Below are 14,822 nucleotides of genomic sequence, written 5' to 3'. Positions count from 1 at the left end.
GCACGCAACACCAAAATTACTGTCTAATTGTGCAAGGATGAATGATCAACATTTTAAATTTATTTATAACGACAATAGCTTAGAAATTCACAAAGGCATATATATCAGATACTACTTTATTAGGAAATTCTTAATAATTTTTATAACGTCAAATTCTTAACGGGGATTTTCATTTTTATACAATGCGCTCGGCAAAGCGCAAATATGAAATGCGTATTTGAGATTTTGAGCACTTGTTTTGACATTTTGATGGCGTATGTTAACGTTAATATGATTTTTATGATTTTGTTACATTCCTAAAACTGCCTCGATGTCAAATAACTTTTATTTTGTACGTGCTTTTGTGTTTCAACTTTGTGCTAAGTAGACAGTCTTATAAAACATAAGAACTACTTTTGGCTGCCCAGTTTATGCAATCAATACAATATATTGAATACAAGCAGTGATTTAAACGACACCATAATCCCCACTTAATAGCCACAGAAAGAGACTAGTAAATACTATTTACTATGTAATTAATTTAAACCATTTGGTTTAGATTTTCGTATTCTGGCAATTTAGTCTGCTGCTAGTAAATCATATCCATGTCACCGAAATTTTGTTTTGGACTTAAAATATCACGGCTACTTTTAATATCGTTATTCAAGGCTAAATCCATGTCGTCAGATGCGTCAATTAGAATCTGGACCATAATATTAAATCAAGTGACCACCACCGTTGATAGCGATTTACAGGAAAAATCGATGGTCGGCTTCCACGGACACACACTATAATTCACGGGACTAATGTTATACAACTCGTGTCAAAGATTTCGTGATACAATTAAAACCGTGAAACTAAATTACCCATTTCCTAGCTATCTCTCATAGCTATCAAAATACCAAAATTAATACCAATGCTGAAAAACAGCAGTATTAATTACTAAGTAAATGTTTTATGTGGTCCAACGAAGTATAGCTCGAGGCTTTTTATTTTTGTATTATTATTTTCTTAATAACGTGACAATTTGCTGCAAATTCTGGTCTTATTATAAAACTAGGTAAACAGGCCTTTATTACCACTATTACTGTTATTAATTCTAAATTATTCTTACGCAGTATACCTTTTATTAGTCTTAATCAAGTTTCAGTAATCAGTTTCGTTCAATGATATTTGAATTCAGACGCTAAAAGCGGTGAAACTTTATTAAAACCAATAAAAAAAACGCCAATGCAACAACAGCGACCATTTAAATATAGCAGGAATTGGAATGGCAAAAAATACGACAGAGGAGTGAACAGAGAAGCTTAAAAATTTACAGTTGCCTTGGTGGCTTTTCGGAATCCCTTGTCAGAAAAACACGTTCTTCCTGAACCCCGTTTTTCGCGTTTACGCATTAAGTTAAACGTCTTCTTTATTTGTTACATTGTGCGATTACGATTTGCGTCATTCGCATTTCAGGTCAAATTGCTATGCGGCTGTACGGAAATTACCTATACTCTATAGATTGCCTCGAAAAAATTATTTTTATATTCAGGGGTCGGTTCGGTGATGTGGAGGGTTCATCGCCAAATCATTCGCTGACGTAACGCGATATTGCCAGATATCACGCACTTGACGTAAAGGGATTTTGACGCGAACTGCGTTTGAAGCTGTTTATCTAAAACTCAAAGGAAAGTCTGAGTATACGGATGAGTAACTAACTCTTAAAAACGTATGCATTATAGGCAGGTAAGTCGGTACACATCATTTATTTTTACTTTAGATTTTTTTTCTAAAACGTTTAAATAGCAAAATTCATATTAATTACAATTTAATTACTAAGATTTTGCGGGAAATTTCGCCCAATTAAAACAAAAACATTTGCATTGAAAAATGTCCCGGGAATACCTAATTTAAGAATCATTTGCGCAGACAGAGTTACGGAAAAAAAAATCATAGTAACCTAATTTCCCGGGAATACCTAATTTAAGCACCACTTACCGCTAATTTTTAGCTTACAAATATTTTTAACGCTTGGCCGCGGATCAAATAAATAATCATGAAATAGTATTGTTCTAGTGAAAGTCGATATTTTCGATTCTATTCCGAATTAATGGAATTTTGAAAAAAAGTTTTGAAATTTTATTGCAATATTGTTGAACAACTTATGTAATAACACATAAATAACGTAGACACATGGATACTACTAACCTTTAGGAAACATTAACTTGTCGGCTAGAAGAACGAATTATCCATCAACAATCAAGTACCTACATATTTATTGCACCTCAATATCGCTCATCACTGTCGATAATTAAACCTAAGTCGAGTGTAATGAACGGGAGATTATTACGTGGACCGGAGAAAAAATCACAATTAAAAATAGCGCATAAAGTCGCAGCAAACTGAAACAGGAGAACACCGACGTTCGAAGTTCGCGACCTACCTTTGCCCGGTTTCGTTTAATAAACTAAAGCTACTACATTTTCCGCTTTCTCGCAACGAGCATGACTGTGATGGTTTTGCCGTGCCGCATGTCGGGCGTGCGTTTTACGTTTCGTACGAACGACGACGAAAATTAACGAACGATGATGCTGAAATTGAAGGAAAAAGCAAACGCAAATATTTCCTTGCAAGGATGATCTCTCTTGGTTCATTTATTTTTGATATTTTCTTTGCTTCAGTTTGTATAAACACCCTACGGAATACGTAAATTATGCACAGTCCCGGAGATTTTAGAAGGCCTAGCTGAAAGGGGATATCGATCGCATTTCTCACCTGTCCGCCAATTTAAAACTCGAAATACGATAATTAACATCGTAAATTTAATAGAAACTTGAGCAACTTAACTTGATATTAGATGTAGATTACTACTAAAGCATATGGATGATATCAGTCTATCAGAAATAATCATAAGCAAGGCGCACCTCCCTCAAATCGTAGGACGTATCCTTTTTTTTTTCGAAATCGTCCAGGAAAGTACCCACTTTGTGAAGAGTTTTCTCTTAACGAAACGAGCTTCTTTCCGGGACATGTTGTCACCGAAAGTAAGAAGGGAAGCAAACTTTTCAGACCATCTGCACGACGTATTTTTACTACCAAGAACTACAAATTCAGTATCAGAGTATTATGTTTATATTAGCTTATTACAGAATGTTGTCAAGGAAATTTAAGGGTAGATTGTTACACTTCAAAGTATGACAAAAAGTTCATTTCAATATGGGCCAATATGGGGAATGATTGGTTTTGATGATACAAACGGTTTTTTATATTTTAATTTTTTATCGAAAACGCGTTGAGATATCGAGATAGGCTTTGGTACACGCCAATGCTTCATTAAAGGTCACGTTTACACGAACAAAATTTTTTCTGAAAGCCAAATTGTGCTTAGAAAGTGTCTCATTTATTAATCCGTAAATGTTTGTACTATTTTTTTAGAAAACAGAAAACTTTGGAGTTAAATATTTCAGGTCATCGTCTTTAGTAAGCATTGGTAACCGTTTCCGCTATTATGGCTTCATTTACTTAACCAGACTCAAGTAAGGTGATCGCATAAACCATAATAATTACCTAACTTTACGAAGAATAACTTCTAGAAGTTTTCACATAATTGTGTACTATGAGGCTTATAGTTATAGGATTGATGAATAATATATCGATTTTCCATCATTATTGTGGAAAATAATAAAATAAAGTTTATTTCGAACACGGCTGCGTCAGACAGACAGAATGGCTCTCAGATATTGAAACTAATTTTTGCTAAAACTGGTGGCGTATTTTTCGCTAAACATAATAATTCCTTGTCTGCATGAACACTGAGTGAAGCATTTTAGAAAACAATTTTGTGCATGTAAATGTATTGGCAAAATCTCAACGCGTTTTGGGTAAACTTCCGACGGAAAAGGCAGAAAATTTTAAATATCCCGTATCATAAAATCGAAGAATTTTCTAATGTACGAATCCAGTCACATATGAAATGAACCAAGAAGATATATTAACATAGTGTTGAATTTCAGAACTAACTGAATTTTTATTTTTTTGAAATAACCCTAACAAAAACAACTAAGATAATTTAATGTAATATACTATTACCAAATAACCAATAATATTTGTAGGATATTTTAAGTACAGTAATAAAGAAAAAAAAACAAAAGAATATTTCATAAGGTTTGCCGCATATTAATTGGAGCAAAAGCTACCATCTAGCATTGAGGGAAGCCACCTTTTTATTTAAAAACGGCATCCATCCTGTTCTGCATAGTGATCACTAATGTTTCCGGCAGTTTTTGCCTTAGTTCGAGAAAAGTGCGGCTGGAGAAGTTCGAAGTGTTTTTTTCATTTGATGCCGCAAGTCCGGGATTCTTGAAGGTTATTTTAATGTGAATATGAATCCTCCTTCCGGTAGTTGAATCATCTCAATGGACGGCAGCGATTGTTCTTCTAAAGTAACTTTGTATATTACAACATTAATGGTGTCATCATTTAAAAACAGAAGTCCAACTCCTTGTGAAGACATGCAGTCCCCACCACTACAGACGCAGGAAATTTAACTTTTTCTTTAAGAGTCTGCGCGATATTCTTTCCCTGACAATAAAAAAATTGGTTCTTATAGTCCTTGAAGGAACACGAAAGTTCAGCTGGCTCAGCAACTCAGGGCAATCCACTAATGAATTGCACTCTGTGGCAGTCCCCTAGCCGAGCAGAAACCATTTACATGAAAGTGAAGAAATTTCAGAAACTTTCACTATACGTTTTCAATTTTCAACAGTTTTAATGTATGTTCCCTTGTAAAATCTCTAGAATTGCTCACTATGAATCCCAGCATTTCAAGTGCACTTCCACGGGCTTCATCGATATGATTTCTGAATTAGAGTTTTGTGTCAAACGTTGCACCCAGGACTTTAAAAGTGTCACATTTTCTTAATAATACGTGATCCAGAAGGTAATTAAAAGTTATAGTATCAGTTTTATTTGTAAATGTGATTGCGAAACATTTATCTGTATTCAGGGGGTAGATTAATAAAAGCACACCAACAACCAATAATCTCCAAATCATTCTGCAGAGAGACACAGTCGACCACACTGTCAATTATTCTAAACAATGTCACATCATCAGCAAAGAGCAGAATTTGACTATTAATATTAAATACTACATCATTAACGAAAATCAAGAATATCAATGGCGCTAAATTGCTACCCTGGTTAACGCCGCTACTAGCCATGAACCTAAGCGATGAGCTCCACATACTGCTTTCTGTTATGCAGATATGACTTAATGAATGCCATAAGATCATCACAAAATCTAAGCATCCTCAGTTTAAAGAGCAGTACAGTGTGATTCACCTGGTCAAAGCCTTTTTGAAAAGTGCGTGTATAGCCAGTTTCAGTCCAGCTCTGAAGAAGCCAACAGGATGATTGGCGAAACGTTAGCTAGTTCGGATCAACAAAAACCGACGCAGGGGGAATTCAGAAGTTTAAAAAAAGTATTACAGTAGCCTGTGGAAAATTCCATCAATCAATAATTTGGTAAATATATATTTGGAAATACTTATATCTCCTATACTTCTCTGTGGGTCTGGGAAACAACATTCAATTCGTTTTCGTTGATTTAACAACTGATACTTTTTGTACTTCACTATTAAACCTATCCTGGAACTAATTAGAAAACTAAAACAGCACTGTTTTTGTTTATTTTTTGATGTTGATATAATATTAGGCAGGGATGATATTATTTCTTTTGTTTGAAAATACACACACGGTGCAAAAATTGCGAAAAAAAAAATTTAAAAATACGCAAATAAAATTCAATTGGAAATGATACATTATACGACAAGCTTAATAAACGACACTTTAATTTGTTTTGGCACGAGTGGAGTCTAACGAAACGAGTGTTGAATAAAGAGTTGTCTGAACAAGTTTATGAACGTGTTGCGCATTACAGTCTTTCGACAAACATTAGTTTTTTCAGAACAACAAATAAATATAAATATAATATATAATATTATAAAAATAAATATAAATATATAACAATAAACATATTTTAGTGAGCCTTGGAACATAATGATTTAATAAATAAAATTGTGTATTTTAGTTCACTAATTTTCATCCGTATCTTAAATTTTCCGGTCTCAATGCACACTGAACGCAATGACCTTTATTGACGAGGATAGTTATGCACCGAACCATAAAATTACCTTTTAAACGCACATACAGTTGCCACATTTAGAAGTGAATAATACCAAAACGATGCAAAACTGGAATCTGTGTTCGATCACCACTAAACCACCAACTAATACAATTTTCTGGACACGCGGCTAACCAAATCAGGAATTGATATAAACAGTGTATATCTTCTGTTGAAACGTAAAACAATGTCTTTAGTGTGTGGCTTCCTTTTTTCACGTTAAGCTGCAGAGCAGATTCAGGCATCCACGCATTAAAGCGCATGTTTCTCATTTATCACACCGACGGCAGGCATTTTGTAAATGTGAATTGAAATTGAAATGTAAATTACTCGACGAATGTCATTTCACGTAACTGTAAGGAATAAAAATTCACTGCTTCCGTGGATAGAATGGTCCTTCGAAACTCCATCGTTGGTTACCTAGCGAAACGCGCGTCCAGAACATTGTATTAGTTGCGGTGTAGGTTGTAGTTATAAATTCAGTATTCACTTTACAATTACACGTTGTATTTAATTGCAAATAATTTAATAATGAAGTTACAGTGGAAAATATACCAGTAAAAAAATTTTGTTGCTCTCAGAACTCCGGTAGGTGACTGAGAATTTAATAACTTATGGATGGAACAAAACCTACATTTTTTTAATTGCGATTAGGGAAGAGGACAAACCCACCTTCCTAAAGTCACACTTTGTAAACTGCTGAATCTTAGGTTTAGATCTCTTATTAACCAAATACAAAACTCATAGTTTTGTGTAACGATTCTCATACAATCTCAGAACATACAATAGTAGAAAACTACTTTATTGTCTTTTACATTAATTTTGTGATTATTTGCTTCGTACTGTAGCTATCATGGATTATCAATAACGGCACAAAAATGACTGAATCTGTAACTAAGATAGATCTAGACGTAGGTACCGATTGTGCCATAAACAAGTGAAAGAGAAAAATGTTTTATTTCATTTATTGCAAATAAAACCTCAATGCGTTTTTAGACGAAATGACATCTTCATTGCCATGTTCCTTTTTAACTACTTTATTTATGAGTTCGTGCTTAGTAAAAAGTGAACTTCAATCTACCAAAATTTCTCTCTGTGTTTGTAGTTCTAGTTCTAGTTGGTTGTGCACAACAATTCTTTAATAAGAAGTACACTAGACTACCACAGCTATACACTAACGGTAATAGAAAAAGTGGGAATGATTAGAACTCCTTCAAACACAAGTGCTTCGCTCGTGCCAAAACAAACTCCTGACAACAGTGTCGCTTATAAAGCTTGTTGTATACTACTTTTCGGTATTTTCGGTAGATATTTTTTAGTGGATTTATTCGTGCAGTGCAGTGCACTGTACATAGTATATTATGTAACAAGTTTGATAAAAGTTACTTTAGTTATACAGCTGAGTGAGTGTCTAAGAATTTTAGAACAGAGAGTAAAAAATATATTATTATAATACCAAATAGTTCTAGTCAACTCAATTTATATTAATAAACAAATATATCGACTGTAAAAGCACCTTTTTTCAACCCAACTTGCAAAATGAAGTTAATCTAATTTCGAATTTAATCATTTGATGAGTAACTTGTTCGAGTTTTCGTGATGATAATATAATGTCATTATCTTAATATGTGGCCAAACACAAATATTGCTGTCGAACAACATAACAAAGTGGGTTAAACACATAAAAATTGTACTAAGAGTAATAAGGGGTTTGTGCTGCTACAGTATTAAATGTAGACGATGGGCCAAATTGGCCACTTTCAAAGGGAAACTGCACTTTTTAAAGTAGATAAACAAAAACTAATGTGAGTGCCTGGTACTTGATTTTTATAAAAACCGCACATGGATATTTAGTACTGCATCAGAGTTATAGGGTGTTTTTCGAAAGTGCAATTTTTTAAAAATCTGTTTTGGTTAGTTTTGGTTAATTTTTAAGAATATGTTTTGTTTTAATTAATCTGTTAGTTATCAAATAAAAAAAAACGATTTTTTATGTGGCACATGGGATATTTTGCTAAAGTAGAGTGAATTTAGTTGTTAGTGCGTCGAGTGTGGATTTAGTTTTTCAAATTAATGGGATATTATAATTTGTTTTATGAAAGCCGAGAACAATGCAGAGAGCAAGCAAATTATACCACGACTAATTTTCTGAGAAAAAAGAGCCTCAAAAACATTTTGAGAAGACTGCGACACAAACGAATTGTCAGTTTGAGAACAAGCCACCAAAAAATTATAAATATCCATAGAAATAGTGGTTCTAGGAGACGTTAAAAATAATCCTACGTCAACACGAAAAAGCACAATTTAGCAACTATCTGTCTGTTTAAGGTCTATTAAAAAGTGTGCTATATTTTTCGAAAGGTAACTTTATCTTTTCAATGTTAAAAAATATACAGGATTCCCCGTATAAAAGCCAATTTTTGATTTGATAAGAATTAATAAGTTATTATTTTTAAAAATAATATATATTAAGACTTTAAATTCTCAGTAAAAAGATTCCCTGGACATGTTTTCATAGGAACACAAAATTTTCTGTAGTAAAGGTTTCCATTTTCACAGAAAACACCTTTTAACTGTGAAATGTTAAAATATATACCTGTGTGGATTTTACCATTGTTTTTTTTTTTCAAGAAAATTCGACATTACATATCGTAAGGCGAGTTTCCCTTAAAAAGTGTGCAATTAGGTCCATCTTCTACACAAATTAAAATATCTTGGGTGTTGTCAATGTTGCAAATTGCTATAATCTAAAATACTTCCTTACAAATTGGTAATGGCTTATGCAAAATCTCACATCAAATCAAATGGATTACAAATATGGAAAGTTGCTGGTTAGTTCTTATTGATTGTGAAAAAAGCCGCAGGTATTTCTTGGTCGTTTAGTTAAATTACATAATCCCTAATGGAATACAATGCAAATATAAATAAAAAAAGGAACATTTTACTTCGTTTAGGGTGAAAATAAAGCTAAGTTTGTTCACAATATTTACAGTCTAATTAAAACTAATAATTTTCGTGATTCCTAAGCAATTTAGGATCAAGCTGTTAAAATTTCCGAAAAAATATTTGATGTATTAATAAGCTGCCGTAGCAGATATATCCAGTGGCGTCCCGAAGAATAAAAGAAGTTTTATTGCATGTCACTGGACAAAATTGGTTTATCAATTTTTTCCTAAAAATCCGAAGTGTTTTGGATATTTTTAAAAGTAAACCTATATGGACTTTCATTTCATGGAAACCTCTTTGTCGGATATTATCAATAAATGTTTAATTAATGTTGGAGATATTATTAATGCATTTCATGCTCTTTAACTTCAGGATTAAGTAATTTGAGTTTTTCTATGCGAAGTGTTTTAAGAGAATAAGTCACGCAAATTAAAAATATCTTTCATATTATTCATATCTTTCTCAAATGATTCTGTCTGCAAGTTATTTATTCGGGATTTATAAAAAAATCTTTGGTATATTTGACTAAACTGTGTTGCGGATGTACCGTCAAGTTGGAAACTGTTTTTGTTTTTCATTTCTGTTTCCCTAGAAGTATTTCACATCTCTTCTGTCCGCGATATCCTAATTATAAATATAATGAGAAAAAACTAATATTTTAACCTTATTCGAAATTAAATAAAACGTAATTCTAAGAAATTAATTATGGCTCTGAAAATATTTAAAAAAGTAAAACTAAACTAATTCTAAAACATTAATAACATTGAATTAATATTCATAAATTCACAAATAAAAAAATATAAAAAGTAAGCTACATTTAACTAATTTTTGAAACAACCCATATGGTTAAACTTAATCAAGTTAAATTGCTTCTCACAAACCAAGTGCAGAAGTTGGGATTTATAATTAATATTATTTCATTCGCATCACTGAACAATTTGAACAATTGAACAATCAAATGAAATAATGATCACCGGGTGCCATTTAAATTACGCAATGTTATGCTACCCTCATGGGTACAATTACTGCGTGGTTAACAATATTTATATACTTTATTGGATAATCTGAAATAAATTCGAAAGTATATTTGCAATAAACCAACAAGTCCCTCAGTACGTGAATTTTATTGCGTGCTACACTGAAAGATGAGAAAATTTGACAAAAATATTTATCAAACGCTTCTCTACTGGTCATAGCTGCCATAAACAAATCTCAAATTATGAGATTAAATTTAATAATAATGACATTAAATTAAATGTAATAACATTATATATTGCGCCTTCAACTGAGGCCAACGGAAAAATCAAAAAGTGTTTTTCCTTTTCCTATTCTCTTCTCCACATTCTTGACGTAGGGATAAAATTGTGTTTTGAGGTACCAGTCCGGTAATTAGATTGGGGGGAGCTGTACAGGAACAATGATTATTAAATAGAGAATATTTAATTTAATTTACTGTATCTTGGATAATAAATTATGCATAAAAAATATTAACTTAACATGTGGAAATATATAATATTTAAACGTCACATTCTTAACTTGGTGTGGATATTCAAATGACTCATCTTTCTCGGTGAGCACTTTCTACAGGATGGGTAGAGTATTCAAGATGAGTCTCATCAGCATAGATACAAGCTAATAAAGTGAGAGAAATAAAGAAGTCTGTAAGCCAATTTTTATAAATTTTGAAGTAGGCAATAAAAAATATAAAGTTATTCAAACTTACAGAAATTATTTTACATTGACAAAAAAATAGAAAAAAATGTGAATTTTGAAAAAGCGCTGCACAACGTAGTTGAGAATTTTGAGAGAGATATATTGTTGTTTTGGAGCTTAGAGTATGACCCAATAAATAAAAGTATTGAGAAAATACTCGCACGGACTTCACTTTTTGGAGAAAATCTCTACTGAAGTAATTTTTAACCCTTTCAATAATTAGTCATAACTAATAATATATAATTAGTGTCAGAAATAGAATTTATATTACGTGATGGCTACGTGATCTCAAAACATCAAAGCGAATATTAATAGTTTTATTTTTGTATCGCACTCAGGCATTTTAACGGTCCGGTTACCTTAGGGGCTGCAAAAGTACGTGTAGTTATTTCGGTGATATAGGTGATGGTTCCTTCGCAATTTTTATTTCAGTATACTTATCAATTTTAAGGAACCCCCATCTTTCTTGGTCGAGTTTACCTATTCAATAAATGTTCCGTTCCATTACCGATAGTGGCTATTTGAATCAATCAATCAAGTATGTTTTATTTTTAAATCGACAAATTTCGTTCTGGTTCGTCACACGTGACAGCAAAAGTCACTCCGCGTAAAACTTAACTGTATTTAAAATGTATTTTCGCCAAAAATAACAAAGTCCCAAACTTACCCACTTATTCACCGTACAAACTATTAATAATCTCTACAAGAAAAAAAAATAACTCGGTCAAAGGAAAAAGCTGGAAATTATTTTGAATTTTAAAACGCGGTTTCTACAAACATGTCTAATATTAATCATGGTTAAAGTGAGTACTACTTTGAAACTGATTTTTGTTTAATGCTTTTTACTCCATCTCTGCAGGGAAACATTTTCTTATTATTACCATTATATTTCCCTATCGCCAAAAGCCAAAAAAAAACCCATAGGCTAATCAATCGTTTTATGATTGCGATTGCGATTTCTTACCTTGTCAACAGGTGGCGTTTTCTAACACGGTCGAAAAAAACAAGTTTGAGGATAAAAAATAAATGCAACGGTCTTTGTTTATGCCATTAGATAGCCAAATAAGGGTCCCATAATACAACCTAAAATATGAATAAAAGGAAGGAAAAGTTGAATTTTGGGAAAAAGTTTGACCTTTATTATTATTTATTATTACTTTAGCGAAACCGATGAAATCACTAAATTCGAGATCTCGGACTCGCCGTCGGCACAGAAATGATCAGCGTCGAAAAAAAATTTTTTTTCTGTCCTCTGTTCTCTGTATCGGCCCTCCGCGAAGTGTTTGACGAACTTGCGAACAGTTCGATCTATTCCGTTCTAATACTGGTATCCAAATTATGAAGGAGATCCGACACCGACGACCATTTTACCGGCTATTATTAGTCTTTGTAAGTGTCTGAAGTTCCGAGCTATCGAGTTGAAATTCGGCAGGAATTTGGAGATCCACCCCCAGATGGAACCGATTGAAACCGGGCGGAATTGGAAGTTCGGAAGTTTTTTTGAAACGTTTTAGAAAATTTTTTTTCGGTACAAAAAAAAATTCTCCAAAACGATATGCCTGATCGAAAAAACTCTTTAACCGGAAGATGCGCGAGATTTGGAGCAGTAACGCAAAAATATAGTTGACTCAAAAATATGCAGGGTGTCGCGGTTATGAGCAAAAAACGGAAAATTGTTATTTTTCCCGTAACTGACAAACCTTGGCAAATGTGAATGACCTTTTAGGTCGCCTCGAGAGCTACAATTTTTGCATTTACCGTTTTCGTCTATCATGCAGGTTGCGCGAGATAAGGGCTAGCTATTAATGTATAATTATTCTCAATTTACTGAATGAAACGCAAATTTATTATCTAGCATGCCAAATGATGTTTAAAATCAAAATAAAATATTATTCTTTATTGATTTGTTTACAATACCTTCGAAGGGCACCTAATGATCCCATAGCTGACATTACTTGCCGTTCTCAGATATTTAGTATTAAAAATTATATTCTCATTAAAAATTAGTTTTGATTACTAACTCTGTCATTAATCAATTGTTGGCGACTAATTTATTTAACTTGTAATGTATTGAAGTAGTAAAATGTGGGTAACTATTCCAAAAATTAATAAAATATCAAGATAACCATGAAAACAAATTTAGTTCTTACTGGACCCAACGCTAAGCATTGTAATCTTATCAATTATATTAATTGCTTTAACTTTTGATTAGCTTTGGTCATTTAAAACAAATTTTTAGTTTTGGTTAATTGACTAATCCTAAGTATAAATAAAACATCAGTGATAATAACAAATTAATTGGAAACGGACAAGGATATCGAAACATAGTAATGTCAGTTACTAGGTAATTTTTTGCGAACCAAAGTTACAAAAAACTAAAAGATAACAACAAAATTGTTTTAATTTTAAATGTCATTTGGCAAAGTAAATAATGGTGAGTGTTCTTTTAATGATATTTTAGGTTAGGATAAAGATGTTATAAAGATATATTGTTGGATTTATTCTTTTTCCGTCAAATTTTTTTTTTGCGATAATGTCAGAAAACGCCAAAGCAAATCATCGCAATCACATCACACACAGCAAGAATAATAGTCTAGGAAAAACACATTTTGACTACTTCAATTTAACTAAAATACGTTAAACCTTTCCTTACCTTTTCTTCTTAGTATCTATATGTTTTTATCTGGCATTCGAACAGTCTAAAACCGAAAGGAAGTAAATAAAGTAATAATTTTCTTGAGGAAACATCACCCTGCGCCGTTAGCTATAGAGTTTGCTGTACTATCACGGGAAGTATGAACCTAACCCTAACAACAACTCAATAATACAAACAACACCCTTCTGATTGCAATATGGTCTCCATCGGATTAAAACAAAATCAAACAGCACGAATACAATTACTGTAACGTGACTAAAATGAACTGAAAATATTCCATCTTTCTCAAACCAAGGCCGGAAACGCCTGAAGCAGCTAGCGAAAGTGCAGTGTAGTAGTAAAGTAAAGCTGACTTTGCGCAAGCTTGATCAGTGCACAATTGGGTATTTTAGAGTAGGGAGTGGAAAAAATAATTTAATGTGATTTGTCACAGAGTACAGGGTGACCCAAATTTGAGCGGCAGTGCCATTTTATTAATGAAACCCAACTAAATTCTAAACGACGGTTTGTTACGCACATAAAGTTTACCGACACTGTATTTCTCCTATCATTTTTAATATCTAAGCGAAATGGCATACCGTGTAAATTTTTGATAATTTTGGGGATTATCGCGAATATTAAAGCTTAAATGTGGCAACTTTCCCATAGCTATGGATAACTTGGTGTTTACTATTCAGGTTAATTGTCTCATTTTTTATTGCTCCTAATGTATACAACAGTTTATGGGAGAGTTTTCAACGTATGTTATTTGGTTGTTAAAATCTATTTTTTACAAGCTTATGAAGGATATAAAACAATATTGACTTCTATGTCTCTAGAAGGATGGAATGTATAAAAAATTGAATAGAACCATATAGTATCACTAATATTTATCAGTGGGTATTAATGCCTGACATGCTCGAAACAATTGAAGCAAAAAATTCTGACAAATGTCAACAGAACGCGAACAAAAATTCCAATGTGAAAATGTGAAAATTTACTCAAAGTTTCGGTCAACGAAAGAAATGATTTTGTGAAAAAGGTTCGTTTATGCTCTAATTGCCTCAAAACATAGCTGCATGCTACCAGATCGTTTGAAAATTTTGAAAATTCCAGTGGCGTCTCGTCAAATCAAAATAACGATTCTTCGAAGGAAGAAAGTCGTTCTATCGAAGCAAATAAAGTTGTATTATCTTCTTCGTGGTTAGAAACAAGTGCTTTCTACAACCAGCGTAGAAATTTTTGATTAATTTCAAAATGTACACATCATACGCGCTTTACTAGATTGTGGTAGCTAATCGAGTTTTATTTCAGCTGATCTTGTAGACCGTCGACAGCTAGACAAATTTAAGACTACTGTCACCCTCTCAGGTCTAAATAATT

The 14,822-nt window shown here is 32.7% G+C and overlaps 1 protein-coding gene across 7 annotated transcripts in view; it reads right to left on the bottom strand.

Moving 5' to 3' along the window:
• Positions 1-14,822, bottom strand: part of LOC132703803 (cAMP-specific 3',5'-cyclic phosphodiesterase) — a 205,436-nt gene that overhangs the window by 59,551 nt on the left and 131,063 nt on the right. For 3 of the 7 annotated variants that reach the window (XM_060673279.1, XM_060673281.1, XM_060673289.1), the window contains exon 1: positions 2,173-2,453. The exons of the other annotated variants lie outside the window; for them this stretch is intronic. The gene's annotated coding sequence lies outside the window, so the exon portion shown is untranslated. Of the gene's footprint in view, positions 1-2,172; positions 2,454-14,822 lie in introns of those variants that run through there. 7 annotated transcript variants of the gene reach the window in all.

The sequence above is a fragment of the Cylas formicarius genome, unplaced genomic scaffold, assembly GCF_029955315.1.
Source record: "Cylas formicarius isolate icCylForm1 unplaced genomic scaffold, icCylForm1.1 PGA_scaffold_6__28_contigs__length_40554024, whole genome shotgun sequence".
In the NCBI taxonomy this organism is placed as follows: Eukaryota; Metazoa; Arthropoda; class Insecta; order Coleoptera; family Brentidae; genus Cylas; species Cylas formicarius.
Note: the sequence above shows the minus strand (reverse complement) of the source record. Positions and strands in the feature narration are given on the sequence as shown.